Consider the following 14,931-nt stretch of genomic DNA (forward strand, 5'->3'; position numbering starts at 1 on the left):
TGCCTGGTGCCTGCAGAAGCCAAATAACCTTGGATCCCACAGATGGTTGTGAGCCACCATGTGGGTCCTGGGAATCGAACCCCTGGCCCTTTGGAAGAGCAGCCAGTTAGTGCTCTCTAACTTCTTTAGAGGACAGCAGAAATGGGGTGTATGTGTGTGTGTGGGGGTGGGAAGGAGGCGATGTTTCTAGACCAACTTTGTGATTACGTGGTTGTCACTTAATGTACTTATATAAAAAGAGAAGCTTGATGGTGGGCCGGCGGGGGTGGGGTGGGGTGGGTGGGGTGGGGTGGGTGGGTGGGGTGGGGTGGGGTGGGTGGGGTGGGGTGGGGTGGGTGGGTGGGGTGGGGTGGGTGGGGTGGGGTGGGGTGGGGTGGGGTGGGTGGGTGGGTGGGGGCACCGCAGCCCTCTTCAGAACTTGGAAGTGTACATAGCAGAGGAGGAGCAAGAGCAAGATGGTAAGCTCTTTCTTGAAATCAGCAAAAATTCTATGCTGTGCGGTGATTTATCAGTGTGCAGAGGAGGCACATTAAAAGAATAATTGCCGGCTGTTTGTTCTGGAAAGCTGTGTGCACTTTGAGTCAGGGCAGGGAGCTTTATTTCCTCTTCTACCTTGTTCACACTTCCATTAGTGTTAATAGGACCATATATATCCCAGGCTTTCCTTGGCTCGCTGCCCTGACACAAATGGTTGAATTCCTTGTTTTGGTATTATATATCCTTAACAGCAACAGAAGGGAAACAGAAACGGAACGTTATGAGCTACGTTATTTTATGCGCTCTGTGGTAGATAGGGTTTATGCACTGTGGTCCATGACTATTAAGATGATCTGTTCAGATGATCTGTGTGTCCCGGGGAGCTTTGTAATTTGCTGGAAGTGGGCTGTTCCTGGGATGCCTGCATATATATATTTTTTTATTTAATGGAACAAGATGAGTTTTGATCCTGGTTGTCTGAGCTCTGTGTTCTTGCTTCTGTCTTACCCATGAAGTCAATAGCTCCGTGGCTTTGTTCCCTTTGCTGTGGCCTCCCTGGAGGCGTACGTTTATCAGGGAATCTTTTGGTGCACACTGACCTAACTTACTGTATTAGAGGGGGATTTAATTCTTGGGACTGTTGCCTCAGAGACCATTTAGCCAATTAAACAAATAGCAGCTTGACTTCTGTTGTGTCTCCAGTATCGTTCTGACTCTGCAGTGCTCCACGTGGAAGGTCAGAGTCAGACTGGGATGTAAGGAAGCCGGGCAGAATTAGAGCATTAATGCATCAGGGGTTTAAGGAAACTTAGATGATTGAATCCAGGGCTCAGCAGGCTTTTCTGTTAAAGGCCAGAAAGTCAATATAATGAGCATCAGGGACCACAGATGGTATCTACTGAGTATGGTATCTATAAGTTTTTTGAAAATGTAAACTGTCCTTCCAAGCTAGGCGTCGAGGCTTAGGCTTGTGGCCCGCAAGCTGTAGTTCTCGCCCCGACCTAATAGATTTCTCTCATTTTACCAATGAACGAGAAGAGTATCTTTGCTTCCTACTTCCCCAGTGTCAGAGTTCGTTTCTAGCGGAGTGGGGTTGGTGACTTATCATGAAGAAGCCGTGCTGCGGACTTTGCAAATATATCTGGAGACAATATGACTCTTGGGTGGTGTAGTACTGTGTGTATGTCCTATATGCCCAGGCACTCATTAGGGTCGAGGGTGCAAAAAGCAAGTACAATGAAATCTCAGCAAGGGGGATGTAGCGGTGAGTAATGCGTGCTGGAGCACCCAAGGACACACCTGCCTGCATCCGCTCATTACCTCCCTCCCACACATGTAGGTTTGAGAAGCCACTAAGGAATGGGACAGACGCTTAGCTTCCCACACAGCTGCTTGTTTCCTTCTTCGAGGACACATGTCATATATGCATGTGTAGATAATGAGGTTAAAGGAACTAAAATGAGCCAGGCATGGTGTTGCATTCCTTGAATCCCAGCTCTTGGGAGGCAGAGGCAGAGGCAGGTGGATCTCTGTGAGTTCGAGGCCAGCCTGGTCTACAAAGCAAGTCCAGGACATGCAGGGTCACACAGAGAAATCTTGTCTCAAAAATAAAACAAAACAAAAAACAAACTAACAAAACAAAACAAAACAAAACCAACCCCTCCATCCCCCAAGGGAACTAAAATGAAAAAACATTCAGACAGACACAAGCGGACAATGGTTTATTTGACAATTGTTTTTTAGTGCCACTTTATGTGAGCAGTGACATTGAGACATAAGAAACCATGCAAGCAGGATCATGAAGTCTTCTATTATTATAGACATTGATGGAATTTTAGGGTCACTAAGCTCTCTCCTCTTGTGTGACAGATAAAGAGCACAGGCTGAGGGATGCTGTGTACATTTTGTAGAACTCCAGGGTCAAAATCATATATAATTAATACCTGTAGCCAAGATTTATCCAAAGTTCACTGTAGCTTGCAGAGTAATACACGTTATCTAAATTCCAACAGTAGCTCAGTTCACTTGGTGTGATTTCCATTCCTGTACTGTAGCTGAGGAAGTTAAATCTGGAGAGATTACATCAAAATTGCCAAAGATATTCTACCTGGTTAGTGGTAGAGTCAGGATTCAGGCTCAGGCCCAAGAGCTGTCTTGCTTAGAACCATTTACCCATCTTGGCCGAGTGCTTGCAGTGACTCTGCCTCTGTTTTTCTGTTAGTGTATGGGGCCTTGTTTGCAGGCACCATGTCTTTCTTCATCAGTGTTTTCTCATTTTGCCCATTACAGGTACAGTTTACCTAATAGCCATGTGTAGGTAAGTGGGCCAGAAAGTCTGTATTCTTTCAATGATTGATACTCTGGGTGACAAAGAAATAGGAACTCGGTGGCTGAGCCAGACCCGTGTCTGGTGTCTAGTCTCTTCATGAGGCAGAAAGGATAGCATGTAGACATGGGCCAGGAAAGCTATGGCTATGCTCTTGTCTTTACCATTTTCCCGATACTTACTGGTTTGGGTATTTATTTAGTAAGATCTCACTCCACAGACACGGCTGGCCTCAAACTTGCAGGCTTCGTACCTTTGGAGTGTTAGGATGACAGGTCTGCATCCCTGTGCCCCATGCTCTTTGAACACTTACAGAAGTTAATGTGCACAGTGAACTCTGTTGAGCATCAAAGGTTTCCTGAAGACGTGACAGCCTGGGCTCGTGTTGAGTTGACACAAAACCATCTAATACCCACCTCCTATGGCTTTTACAGTCTTTCTGCTCCCTCTTCCAAAATGATCCCTGAGCCTTGTGTTGCAGTTAAATTGTCAGTATGGCCTAATAATGTTTATCATTAGGCCTATAATTATTATTACAGCAGTATTTTCTAACCTGCTAGCAATCAAAGAAGATACAGACACCTGTTAGATTTTAAAATAGCTTTAGTTAACTTGGGGCAGGGCAGATATCAATCCCCTAAACTACTTCCCATAGTAGGGCAGGTATACCTGCCCCAATCCCATGCCATCTGTTTCTAATAATTTCTGTCACGTTACCTCCCATGCATAATCCTAAATACTTGCCAAGTCTCTATCCACGCTGGCCATTTGCTTCTCCTACACTTAACCCATCATGGCCTCCTTCTTCCTCTTCTCCTCCAGTCCCTCTTCTTCCCAAGAATCTCTCTGTCTTCCCAAGCCCGGGGAACCTTAACCACACCTATCCCATTTGCCCTGCCCAGGTGTGAAGGCCTTTTATTGGTCAAACAGGTTAGGCTCTTAGGCAAGGTGGGTCCCAGGGACAGCCAGCAGTAGTTAGCATCAAAATACATCAGACCAACCTCTAACAATCCCCTTTTTCTGTCTAAATAAAAAGACCATTCTTTTTATCTACAGTAAGAACAATTATGAAAAATTATAAACACCAATAGGTAAGTCTTACATACATAATGTCTAATCCAAAGGTATTTGGCAACTTTGAAGGAAAGTTTCCTCAACCGATGACTCTAGCTTGTGTTGAGTTGACACACAAAACCACCTAATACCCACCACTTACGGCTCTTACAGTCTTCTGCTCCCTCTTCCAAAATGGTCCCTGAGCCTTGGGAGGAGTGGTGCAGTATATGTTTTATTGAGGACCGAGCATTCTGAAGTCTTATCTATTTAGTTAGTGCTTTGGCCAGTTGTGGGTCTATGTGTTAATTTCTATCTAACTCAAAGACTTTTAAAATTAGATCTACTGATATTGTCCTAAAAATACTCACCTATCCAGATTACTGTTTTTTTTGTTTGTTTGTTTTTTTGTTTTTTTGTTTTTTTTCGAGACACCGTTTCTTTGTGTAGCCTTGGCTGTCCTGGACTGACTTTGTAGACCAGGTTGGCATCAAACTCACAGCAATCCACCTGCCTCTGCCTCCCAAGTACTGGGATTAAAGGTGTGTGCCACCACACCAGACTTTTTTTTTTTTTAATGTAAAGATTGATGTAGACTTTGTTTGCTGTTCATTATAAACAGAGATTCTCTATATGGCCAAGGTCCTTGGTTTTGAGTTCACAGGTCTGTATCCTTTGAACTTAGGCCCTTGGGTTTGTTCATATAATCTAATATTAATAATTATTTCATATCACTCAGAGGATAACCCAAACTAAATAAAAGAGGCTTTATTAGGCCTGGGGGTGGTGTTTATATTTCATTGTTGGGACTCTTCAGGGACTTCCAGGGTAGCAATGGAATGTGAGTTTTCTCAGTCTAGGCATTTAAGAAATCCCTCAAAAAAGAGAAAGGTGTAAACATTTCTTTTAAAATACAAAATAGCTTGGTGACATGCCCTCGTTTCTTGCCAGAGCTTTGTTTTCTTTTCACATCTCATCCAAGCCTACATGATTTTTTTTTCTGATTATATCAATAAGTAAACCTCCCTCCTTGATTGCTTTGCTGTTAACATCTACCTTTAAACATCCCTTAATTATTAACTAATCTTTTGTATGACTGTGTCAGTTGGAGCTGGAGCATTGGCTTAGCAGTTAAGAGCACTTGCTGCTCTTGCAGAGAACCCAGGGTCAATTCTCAGTGCCACACAGCAGCTCACAGCTGTCTGTAACCCCAGGCCCAGGAGATCTGATCTGATGCCCTTCCCTGACCTCCTTGGGCACCTGGCATGCATGAGATTTATGTAAATATATGCAGGCAAAACACTTATATGCATAAACTAATAAAAACTATTATCTCTAGCTGTATCTAATGTAACCCTTACCCTTCAGCAGCAGTATTTCTTTTCAGTAATAAAGGAAGGGGCTAGGGCCTGGTTCTGCCTGGTGTTTCTTGCTTTTGGAAGTGAAGTTTCAATGTCACCATGGAGACAGCTGTGCCCTTTTTTTCTGTTTGACTTTGTTTATGGGTGAGTGCAGCAGATGTAGGGGTGTGTGTGTGTGTGTGTGTGTGTGTGTGTGTGTGTGTGTGTGTGTGTGTGTGTAGGTGAGAGGTGGCATTAGGTATTCAGGTCTATTGTTCTCTGCCATATTTCCTCAAAACAGAGTCTCCTCCTGCCAGCCAGCAAGCTTTAGTGACCTTCCTGTCTCTGGCTCCCACAGTACTGGGGATATAGGCACTTGTGGCTACCCGTGGGTTTTTACATGGTGCTGCATATTCAGCTGTTTGTGCTTGAGCAGCAAATGCACTTATGCATTGAGCTATCTGCCCGGCCCTCTGCTGAACTTCGCCTGTAATCCCAGCTCTTAGGGAGGCAGAGGCAGATGGATTGCTGTGAGTTCGAGACCAGCCAGGTCTACAAAGTGAGTCCAGGACAGCCAAGGCTACACAGAGAGACCCTGTCTTAAAAAACAAAAACAAAAACAACCAACCAACCAACCAACCAACCAAAAAACAAATTAGTATAACAAAGTTCAAGTCCTGTTCACTTAGATTTTAGTAATTTTTAACATTTTGCTACATTTGCTTTGTCAGGTCTCCATCTCTGTGTCTGTCTCCCCTCCCTTGTTTTTTTTTTTTTTTTTTTTTTTTTTGAGAAAGATCATCTCATGAACTGCAGGCTGGCCTTGAGCTCACTATATGACAGAGGATGACTTGAATTCCTGGTCCAGGCCCCAGGATTACAGGAGTGTACTACCATTCTACCTTGCCTTTGGATTGCCTCTTTATAAATGCATCCTTACACTGTGGGGACATCATACTTTATTTACTTTTTTCCTTCAATATATCTACAATATTATTATTATACTCTAGAAATGTGAAAGATTCCATATTGTCTTGTTATACAGTCTGTGTTTAACTCGGCCTTGGTCACTTGGTATTACTATGTAACAAATCATAGAAACAGCTTCAGTCTGTTATGCTTATCGTTAGGAGGGTCAGTTGGCTGGCTCTTCTAAACTAGATGAGGATCTCTTGATAGACCAGTTCCCTAATAGGTCTGCAGGCAACTGTCAGATGCTGTACAGCTTGTTTATTCTTATTGGCTGGCATGTAACTAGGATTGTACTGAATTTAGTTGTTATGTATCTTTAATGTCTTGCTGTTCACTGCATCACTGAGACAAGGCATGTGATAGTATTTATCTAGCTTAGTGTCATTTGGCTGAAGTGGGAGTCTACAAGGTTCACAATCATGGGGTACCATGTGCTACACATAGATGCTGTGATGACAAATTTTATTGTGACAGGGTAGAGTAATCTGAGAGGAGCGAACTCAATTTGGGAGAATACCTCCATTAAGTTTGGCTGTAGACAGGCATATAGGGCATTTTCTTAATGAGTGGTTAATGTGGGAGGGCCCTGCCCATTGTAGTTGGTGCCACTCTTGGGCTGGAGGTCCTGGGTTCTATAAGAAGGCAGAGTGAACAAGCCATGGGGAGCAAGCCAGTAAACCCGTCTTCCTCCGTGGCCAGCATTCCTGCCCTGCTTGAGTTCCTGCCCTCACTGCTTCTCATGATAAACTGTTATGTGGAAATGTGAGTGAAATAAACACTTTCCTCTCCAAGTTGCCTCTGATTGTGGTATTTCATCACAGCAATAGTAACCCTAAGATGTATGTGTTTGGACTTTTTTTTTTTTTTTTTTGGATTTTCGAGACAGGGTTTCTCTGTGGAACAGCTCTGGCTGTCCTGGAACTCACTCTGTAGTCGAACTCACGGGGATCCACCTGCCTCTGCCTCTCAAGTGCTGGGATTAAAGGCGTGCGCCACCACCGCCCGGCCCGTTGTTTGGACTTTTAGGGTTAATGTTCTTCCAATTACATGAACGTAGATTTGTTATATACTTTTGTATGTAATATGTCTAATTCAGTTTGGTAGTGATATAAAGGAGTGTTGCCTGACTGGAGGAATATGTAGTTTTTCTTGTGCTATTTATTTAAGAGAGGGTCTCGTGTACACAAGTTGACCTCCAACCTGCACTGTAGCTGAGGCTAACCTCCTGACTCATCCTGCCCAGGGCAGGATCACAATGGCAGCATCTCACCCACCCAGTTTAAATAATGCTGGAAATGAGATACTGCGCTGCATGCATCCCCAGGCCTGGAATTATTCTTTTGAATTAAAAAAAAAAAAAAGACAGAGGAGAGATGAGTCTTTATTAAAAATTTCAAATAGATATTTTCACACTTATGGATTTCATGTGTGTAAGTATGTATGTGCGTATATGTATGACACAGTGCACAGGGGACAACTTATGGGTATGAATCTCTTCCTTTCACCATGAGGGTTCTGGGACTAAACTCAGGTTGTCAGGCTTGTGGCAAGCACCTTGGCCTGCTGTATCATCTTGCAGGCCTATTCAAACTTTTTGTTGAGTGGCAGGAGCGACAGCTCAGCAGTTACCCTTACTGCTCTTCTCGAGGACCAGGGCCAGCATCCAGAGGACATGGCTCTTAACCAACCATCTATACCTCCAGCTTCAAGGGATCTGATGCTCTCTTCCGGTTTCCAGAGGCACTCATACATGTGACATTCTCACTCTCTCCTTACACAGACACACACAGACACACACACACACACACACACACACACACACACACACACACACGGAGGGAGGGAGGGAGGGAGGGAGGGAGGGAGGGAATGCCGGCTTGACAGTAGCGAATCCCCACTACATACAAAAACCTTACTGAAACCTTTTTTGAGATGTAGTGTAGATAGGGCATGTGTTTCATGGGGTAGGTGTGTCTCATGGGGCGTGTGTGTGTGTGTGTGTGTGTGTGTGTGTGTGTGTGTGTGTGTGTCTCATGGTGCACATGTTGGCAGCTTTCAGGAGTCAGTTCTGGGCATGAAACTAAAGTGATCCAGCTTGTACAGCAGGCACGCTCACTTCTTAAGCCATCTCACTGGGCCATGACGTCTTTTTCATGCTAGTTTCTTAGTGCTCTGCCTGACAGGAATTCAATTTGTTTGTTTGGAACCATTCACACAACTGTTCACCTGTCTGTTCAAGAGATATGAAAGTAAATGTTTGGCCAGTCAGAAAATATTGTAAAAATGTACTCTTTTTTAAAAAGTTAAACATTCAATGTTGAAATGTTGAATTCAGTAATTAGTTGCTCCCTCCCCCCCAGGCTATCTACATAGGGCGTTTTGTTATTTTTTTCAGACTCTGTTGACATTTTAAAGTTTGTTTTTTCTTAATTTGCATAATCACTAGTTATGCCTCTCAACTCACTCTTTTTAAAACATGGACTATTGATTTCACTATTTTAAAACAGGGATAAAAAAACTGGGCGTGATGGTGCACGCCTTTAATCCCAGCACTTGGGAGCCAGAGGCAGGTGGATTGCTGTGAGTTTGAACCCAGCCTGGTCTACAAAATGAGTCCAGGACAGCCAAGGTTACACAGAGAAACCCTGTCTTGAAAAACAAAACAAAACAAAAACCAAACAGGGATAACACTAGTGGATGCTCTTCTGGTGACTGAAAGAAGTTCAGTCCCACAATTCCCACAGCACGATGTAGCATGGTCTCAGTGTCCATAAGACAGTTGTTAGCTATCATGAGTCTGATGAGAATGTGTCAGAACCAGGCTTTGGTCTAACACCCTGGATTCTGCTCTCTCTACTGCTTAGTTTGTTTACTAAGGTTCTTCGCCTGCGGCTCAGGTTGGCTTTGTACTCATAGCCATTCTCTTGCCTCAGCCTCCCTAGTGTGGGGATTACAGTTGTGAGCTACTATGCTTAGGTGTTCTCCGTATTTCAAAGAGAAAATGGAGCTACTAATGATTTTTTAATAACTACCCAGAGGATATAAAACTAGTTAATACATTAAATCTGTGGACTATCCAATTCCCTAACTGTGCCTCTACCTACAGCAGAGGACTTTCCAGCATCTTGAATGACACAAATGAACCAGGGTTCCTTCTGTAGTGACTGACACTAGCTGATGGCCTCACATATCTCCTGAGAAGCCAGACATACCAAGGAACTTCTGCCCTGTTGGGGAAACTCCAGCCATGAGGAATAGACTAGTCCTATCTTTTTTTTTTTAATAAGACTTATTTATTATTATGTATACAGTGCTCTGTCTGCACACCTGCAGGCCAGAAGAGGGCATTAGATCATATTATAGATGGTTGTGAGCCACCATGTGGTTGCTGGAAATTGAACTCAGGACCTCTGAAAAAGCAGACAGTGCTCTTAACCTCTGAGCCATCTCTCCAGCCCCTACTCGTCTTTAGAAACCAAGAGGTTAGGATTGTTTTGAACTCAGTCCTTTCTAACTAAGAAAGAAACTCTTTCTAATCATCTAGGTAAGTGGTCATGTAGTTGATTCTGTTTTTAAATCTCCCCCCCCCACCTCTGTGTATGTATGTGTGCATGTTCTTTATATGTGTGTATGTGCATGTACCACAATATGTGTGGCAGTCAGAGGACAACCTTAGGCATTGGTCCTTCCCTCCCATCTTGTCTGAGTCAGGGTTTCTTGTATACTGCTGTGTATGCCAAGCTAGCCCAGTTGGCCCATGAGCTCCTGGGCATTCTCCTGTCTCCAGCTTCCATCCTCCTATAGGGACACTGGGATTACAGATATATGAGACTGTGTCTGGCTTGCATGCGTTCTGGGAATCTGAACTAAGGTTTTCATACTCATGTGGCCAATAAGCCACTCAGTGTGCTGTCTCTGTGCCTCTAGGAAACAAGTGGGCTGGCCTGGCGCTCTCTATCTGTATCGACCAGACAGGCCTCAAACTCGTAGAGATCTGCCTGCCTCTGCATCCTGAGTGCTGGAATAGAAGGTGTGCATCACCACGCCCAGCAGCCCAGCCGCACTTGCCCAGTGGCAGGGAGGTTACCACCATTCACCCCGTTGTTAAAGCTAGAGACCTATGCGTTTGTCCGTAGCTCCATCACCGCTCTCATATAACCCTCCAGCAAGTGCTTTTAATCCCACATATCTTCAAATATAAAACCCATCTCTACCACCCTCGCTGTGGCTCTCCAACCCTGGCTTCTTTTATATAGTCTTCCCTCTACACAGCAGCCAGAATTACTATTGTAATTTTAAGTCTTTTAAAAATAAATCTTTAGCTGGGCGTGGTGGCGCACGCCTTTAATCCCAGCACTCGGGAGGCAGAGGCAGGTGGATCCCTGTGAGTTCGAAGCCAGCTTGGTCTACAAAGTGAGTCCAGGACAGCCAAGGTTACACAGAGAGACCCTGTCTTGAAAAACCAAAAAAAAAAAACTTTAACTTTTTCATTACATTTATATACATATACATATATGTGTGTATGTTTGTGTGTGCACCATTGTGGATGGGTATAGACGCAAGTCAGTGCTCTCTGGGGATAGAAGTTAGTGCCTTTCTCCTTAGTGGCAGGCTTAGTGGGGAGTGCCTTAGCCTGCTGAGCCATCTCTCCAGCCCTAATATTCTTTTAATTTATGTTTAAGGTCAGCATACACAATAATGATCTCATAACGGGCGTGATCATCAGGGCTTGTTCCCCTCCTCCCCCACCCCCAGCAGATTCTAGGGATCAAATTCAGGTCCTGTCCTTGCAAAACAAAGGCTTTACTGACTGAGCGCCTCGGCTCAGTATTGTCTCTTTAAAACAGGAATCACAGTCATGTCATTTCCCCCATTAAACTTGTCTTTTATCTCCCACTGCCCTTACAATACAGTCAAACTATTGGTCATGGCTATGAAGGCCCTGCCTCCTCAGAGCCTTCTCTCATCGTGTTTCCAGGCAGTCTCCCCAGCCTCTTCTTGTCATTAGTCTTTGCACTTCCTGCCCCTTCTGCCCACTGCCCCCCCTCACCCCCTCATTCCCTAAGTTAAGTGGCTGACTCCTCAGAAAGGCTTGATTCTCACCTCATAGCCAGGGTGAAAGGGTGTTGAAGTCACATTAAACACACTTGAAGCTAGGTGAGGCTGTGCAGGCCCTTAGTCCCAGCACGCAGGAAACTGAGGCAAGAAGGACCTGAGCTCAAGGCCAGCTTGAATTATACACAAGGGCTAAGTGTGGCGGGGACATTCCTGTAATCCCACCTTTTGAAAGATCGAGTCAAGAGTCATGGGGTCAAGGCCAGTCTCAGTTACATAGCAAGTTCTAGGCCACCATAGACTTCACAATACCCTGTTGCAAATAAAACAGAAGAAAACAGCCCCCCAAACAAACAAACAAAGACAAGCAACAATAACAAAAACCAATCAAATAAACAGACTTAAAAAAAAAATCAGATTTGAACGTGAGCTTTAACCCTTCCTGTGTGACTTTAGGCAAATTATACTACCTCTCTGGGCTTCAGATGCTGCCTCCACCCAAAAGTAATCCTGTCTGCCTCAAGGTTAAGACACTAGCTGCCATGGTGACCGTGGTGGCACACACCTGTAAAATCCCAGCATTGGGGAGGCAAAGAAAGGTGGATTTCTGTGAGTTCAAGGCCAGCCTGGTCTACAAAGCGAGTCCAAGGCTACACAGAGAAATCCTGTCTCGAAAAACCAAAACAAGACACCAGCTGCCTGGCATATGTGTGCTTAGTGTACCTCAAAGCCATCATGAAGCCTCATTGTTGGCAGCAAAGAGTTCTTTCAAGTTGTAGCCTGCTTCATGGAACTGTGTATGGTGTGCCTGTGTGTGCATGGCCCACAGTGAGGGTGTCATGTTTCTGTCAAACACCCTCCTCGAGAGACACTTGCCTGACTTGGAAGGTGGTTCTAACTCAGGGTATGAACTGTTGGACTCCGGGGTGCTCAGGATGACCACCCCAGAATAGCAAGCACAGAGCTTTCAACGGGGCACGGGGCGCAGTACGTGAGATGTATGTAAGCAAACCTGGCGACACGTGCCTCCGATCTTGACAAGATGGATTGGGATGCTCTGTCTAGACAGTCCTTTCTCTTGGGAAATCACAGTTGCTCTAGGTAGAGGCACATGGTCTCCTATTAAGAATATGAAATGAACCTGTGCGTGGTGGGGTGGAGGCTGCTGTCAGGTTGTGGAGGTCGGTGGAGCTGTCTGTCTCACACACATGGGGGTCTCTGGCTAGTGGTGGCAGCCACCTTTTCCATACACACACACAGTCAGCAGAGCCCATGTGCTTGAGAAGGAAGAGGTTTATCGGTCAGCCTCTCGAGTTGCCACTGGTACTGTCACTCTGCTGCAGGGTCCCAGGGGGCACTGAAGGTAAGCTGGAATATACTGGGTAGGAGCAGTCTTTGTGACTTCCTTGGTTGGCATGGCGGCCTAAGTCTTTTTCATTCTGTAGGCTGCTGGGGTGTTTAAGGTGGGAATTAGATAGCCTGGGGTTAAAATCCTGGTGCCAATTAACATCAAAGCTGTAGTTTGCTCGTGGTAAAATGGGGCTAGAAGTGAGGCCTATCTTATTTTATTGTTCTAAGGATTACATGATAGAATGCTGTCAGAGAGATTAGCTTAGCGTCAGGCACGTAGCCAGTTTGGACTAGTGAGTTTTCTCTTCCCCCACTTCTTTTCATTAGGGGAGGTAGGCCAAGGTTTCAAGTTTGATTCTTCCTTACCCTAGTGTGGAGAGGCTCAAACCCATGGCCTCACAGGCACTATGGTTTGGTTTGGTTTGGTTTTGAGACTGGGGCTCCCTGTGTAGCTCTGTCTGGTCTGGAGTTCAGTATGAACCCCAGGGTGGCCTCAGGCTCACAGCAGCCCTCCTACCTCAGCTTTCCAGCATTGGGACTACGAGGTGTGAGGCAGGCTTCAGTTTGTATTCAGTCACTCTCTCCCCTGGGACTCATGTTGTATAGCCTGGCCTCAAATTCACCTTCAACTGCTGCTCTCTTGCCACTACCGAAGTGCTAGGATTACAGGCATGTGCCACCATGCCTGGGGCATACGGTGTTAAGCATCCAACCCAGGCTTTCATGCACCCTCGGCAAGCAGTCTACGAAGCAAGCTGCATCCCAAGCCCTGTAGGTTTCACTAATGATATGCTTTACTCCTAGTAGCCCTCCCTTGGTACCTCAAAGAAGTTATCCAACCTCTCCGAGCCGGTGTTCTTTTCCATCACACACAGGTCACAGCTCTCAGCTCATAGGGAGCAAAAGCTTGAGCTCAGCATCAGTGATCATGGCAAGTGCTCTAGACAGATGCAGGCTTCTTTCCCCTCCTGCTCTCAAGTTTGTGAAATCTGATCCCTTCCCTTTAAGCTTGTTAAGATTCCCCGCTAGCTTTGTATGCAGCTGTGGGCAGGCAGGCAGCTTTGGCAGAAGGAAAGAGAAGCCCTTAAAAAAAAAAAGTCCGTTTCATAATCTGTTGGCACAGATCTGCTGCAGCCACACCCTGTGCGTCTCAGGGTCCTGGGTCCTGCTGCAGTCAGCATGTGCCTTGCTCTAGCCTGAAAAATCCCAGAAAGCAGCTGCTGTGAAAGGCAGTACTGAATGCAGAATGGATTTTTTTTTTCTCTTCTCTGCACTCCGGGAGGAAGCTGGCTCAGGGATTCTTAGCTGCAGAGGGAGGGGCATTCGGTCTTGGACTGCAGTCCTGCCTCAGCAGCCAGGGGGTTTCTGGTTTTCATTAAAATTCCTGGGCTGTCTTTTGAGATTGCTCCATTGGATATGACTGTGCTGTAGCTGCGCGTGCTGTCCTCTCAGCTTCACACTCATCAAATACCAGTGGTCCCAGGAGGAGAGAATCAAAGGTGGGGAAACAGCCTGGCAGAGGGGTTTTGCTCAGAGGTCTTTGCGGAGGGGGAACCTCCTAAACTGTAAAGCTTGAGTTTGCCGTGTCCCAAATACACACGAGACAGCAGACATGGCCGAGCTGAGGATGGGTGGGTTGTAGCTAGCTCTTGAGGGCAAATGGAGGTTCCCATGAACGGAATCAGCTTGATCTGATCGTTTTTCTGGCGGTGTGCCCAAAGGGGTCTGGGTCAGGGTTGGGACCAGGTCTTTAAGGGTGGCAAGCTTTTCTAAATGTCAGTTTCTGGCTGCTGAGGGAATCTCACTTGAGATGCTTCCTGAACCTGGGAAGCTGGGTGACCTGCGATTCTGTGGTTAACTTGCTCCGTGACCTTGGACCAGTTTCAGCCCCAGCCTGGTCTTTGCTATGAGCTTCCGAGGATTCAAGGAGACAAATTATGTAAAGCTCTTGGCAAATCCTATATTCTCAACAAGCGGTAGATGTTATTATAAATTGGGCTAGATTTGACCTGTCACTCCAGCTCACCAAGTTGTACCCCAGTTCTGTCATCTGAAGCGTTTGTTCTGCCTCCTTCCCAGCTTTATGCCATTTACGAATGTGAGGCAAATGAATTCCCTGGGGCAAGCTAGATGTCTTCTTACTGGGAAAATATAGCTAGTGTATTATTGGCTTTCCCAAGGAGAAGTTTAAGATGTCGGATGTTTTAGGTAACTTAGCAGAAGGAAAGGATTTTTCTTTAATCATTCCTGATGGGTAGATTGTGAGAAAGCTGCCTTAAATGATCTTGGGAATAAATATCTCCCGATGATACTCCCAGAAGAGCATCCCTCAGGTGCCCATCTGCCCTTCTCGTAAAC

General features: G+C 45.5%; 1 protein-coding gene and 1 long non-coding RNA gene across 3 annotated transcripts in view; one reads left to right on the plus strand and one right to left on the minus strand.

The window, feature by feature from the left end:
• RAB30 (RAB30, member RAS oncogene family) overlaps positions 1-14,931 on the plus strand; it is an 88,087-nt gene that overhangs the window by 26,435 nt on the left and 46,721 nt on the right. The gene's annotated exons all lie outside the window — the stretch shown is intronic.
• On the minus strand, positions 5,958-13,764 carry LOC311589626. The gene is made up of 2 exons (XR_014776591.1): positions 11,161-13,764; positions 5,958-7,361 (listed from the first exon to the last, which is right to left on the minus strand). It is a non-coding gene; the product is annotated as an uncharacterized lncRNA (long non-coding RNA).

The sequence above is a fragment of the Acomys minous genome, assembly GCF_964271855.1.
Source record: "Acomys minous genome assembly, chromosome: 2".
Lineage (NCBI taxonomy): Eukaryota > Metazoa > Chordata > Mammalia > Rodentia > Muridae > Acomys > Acomys minous.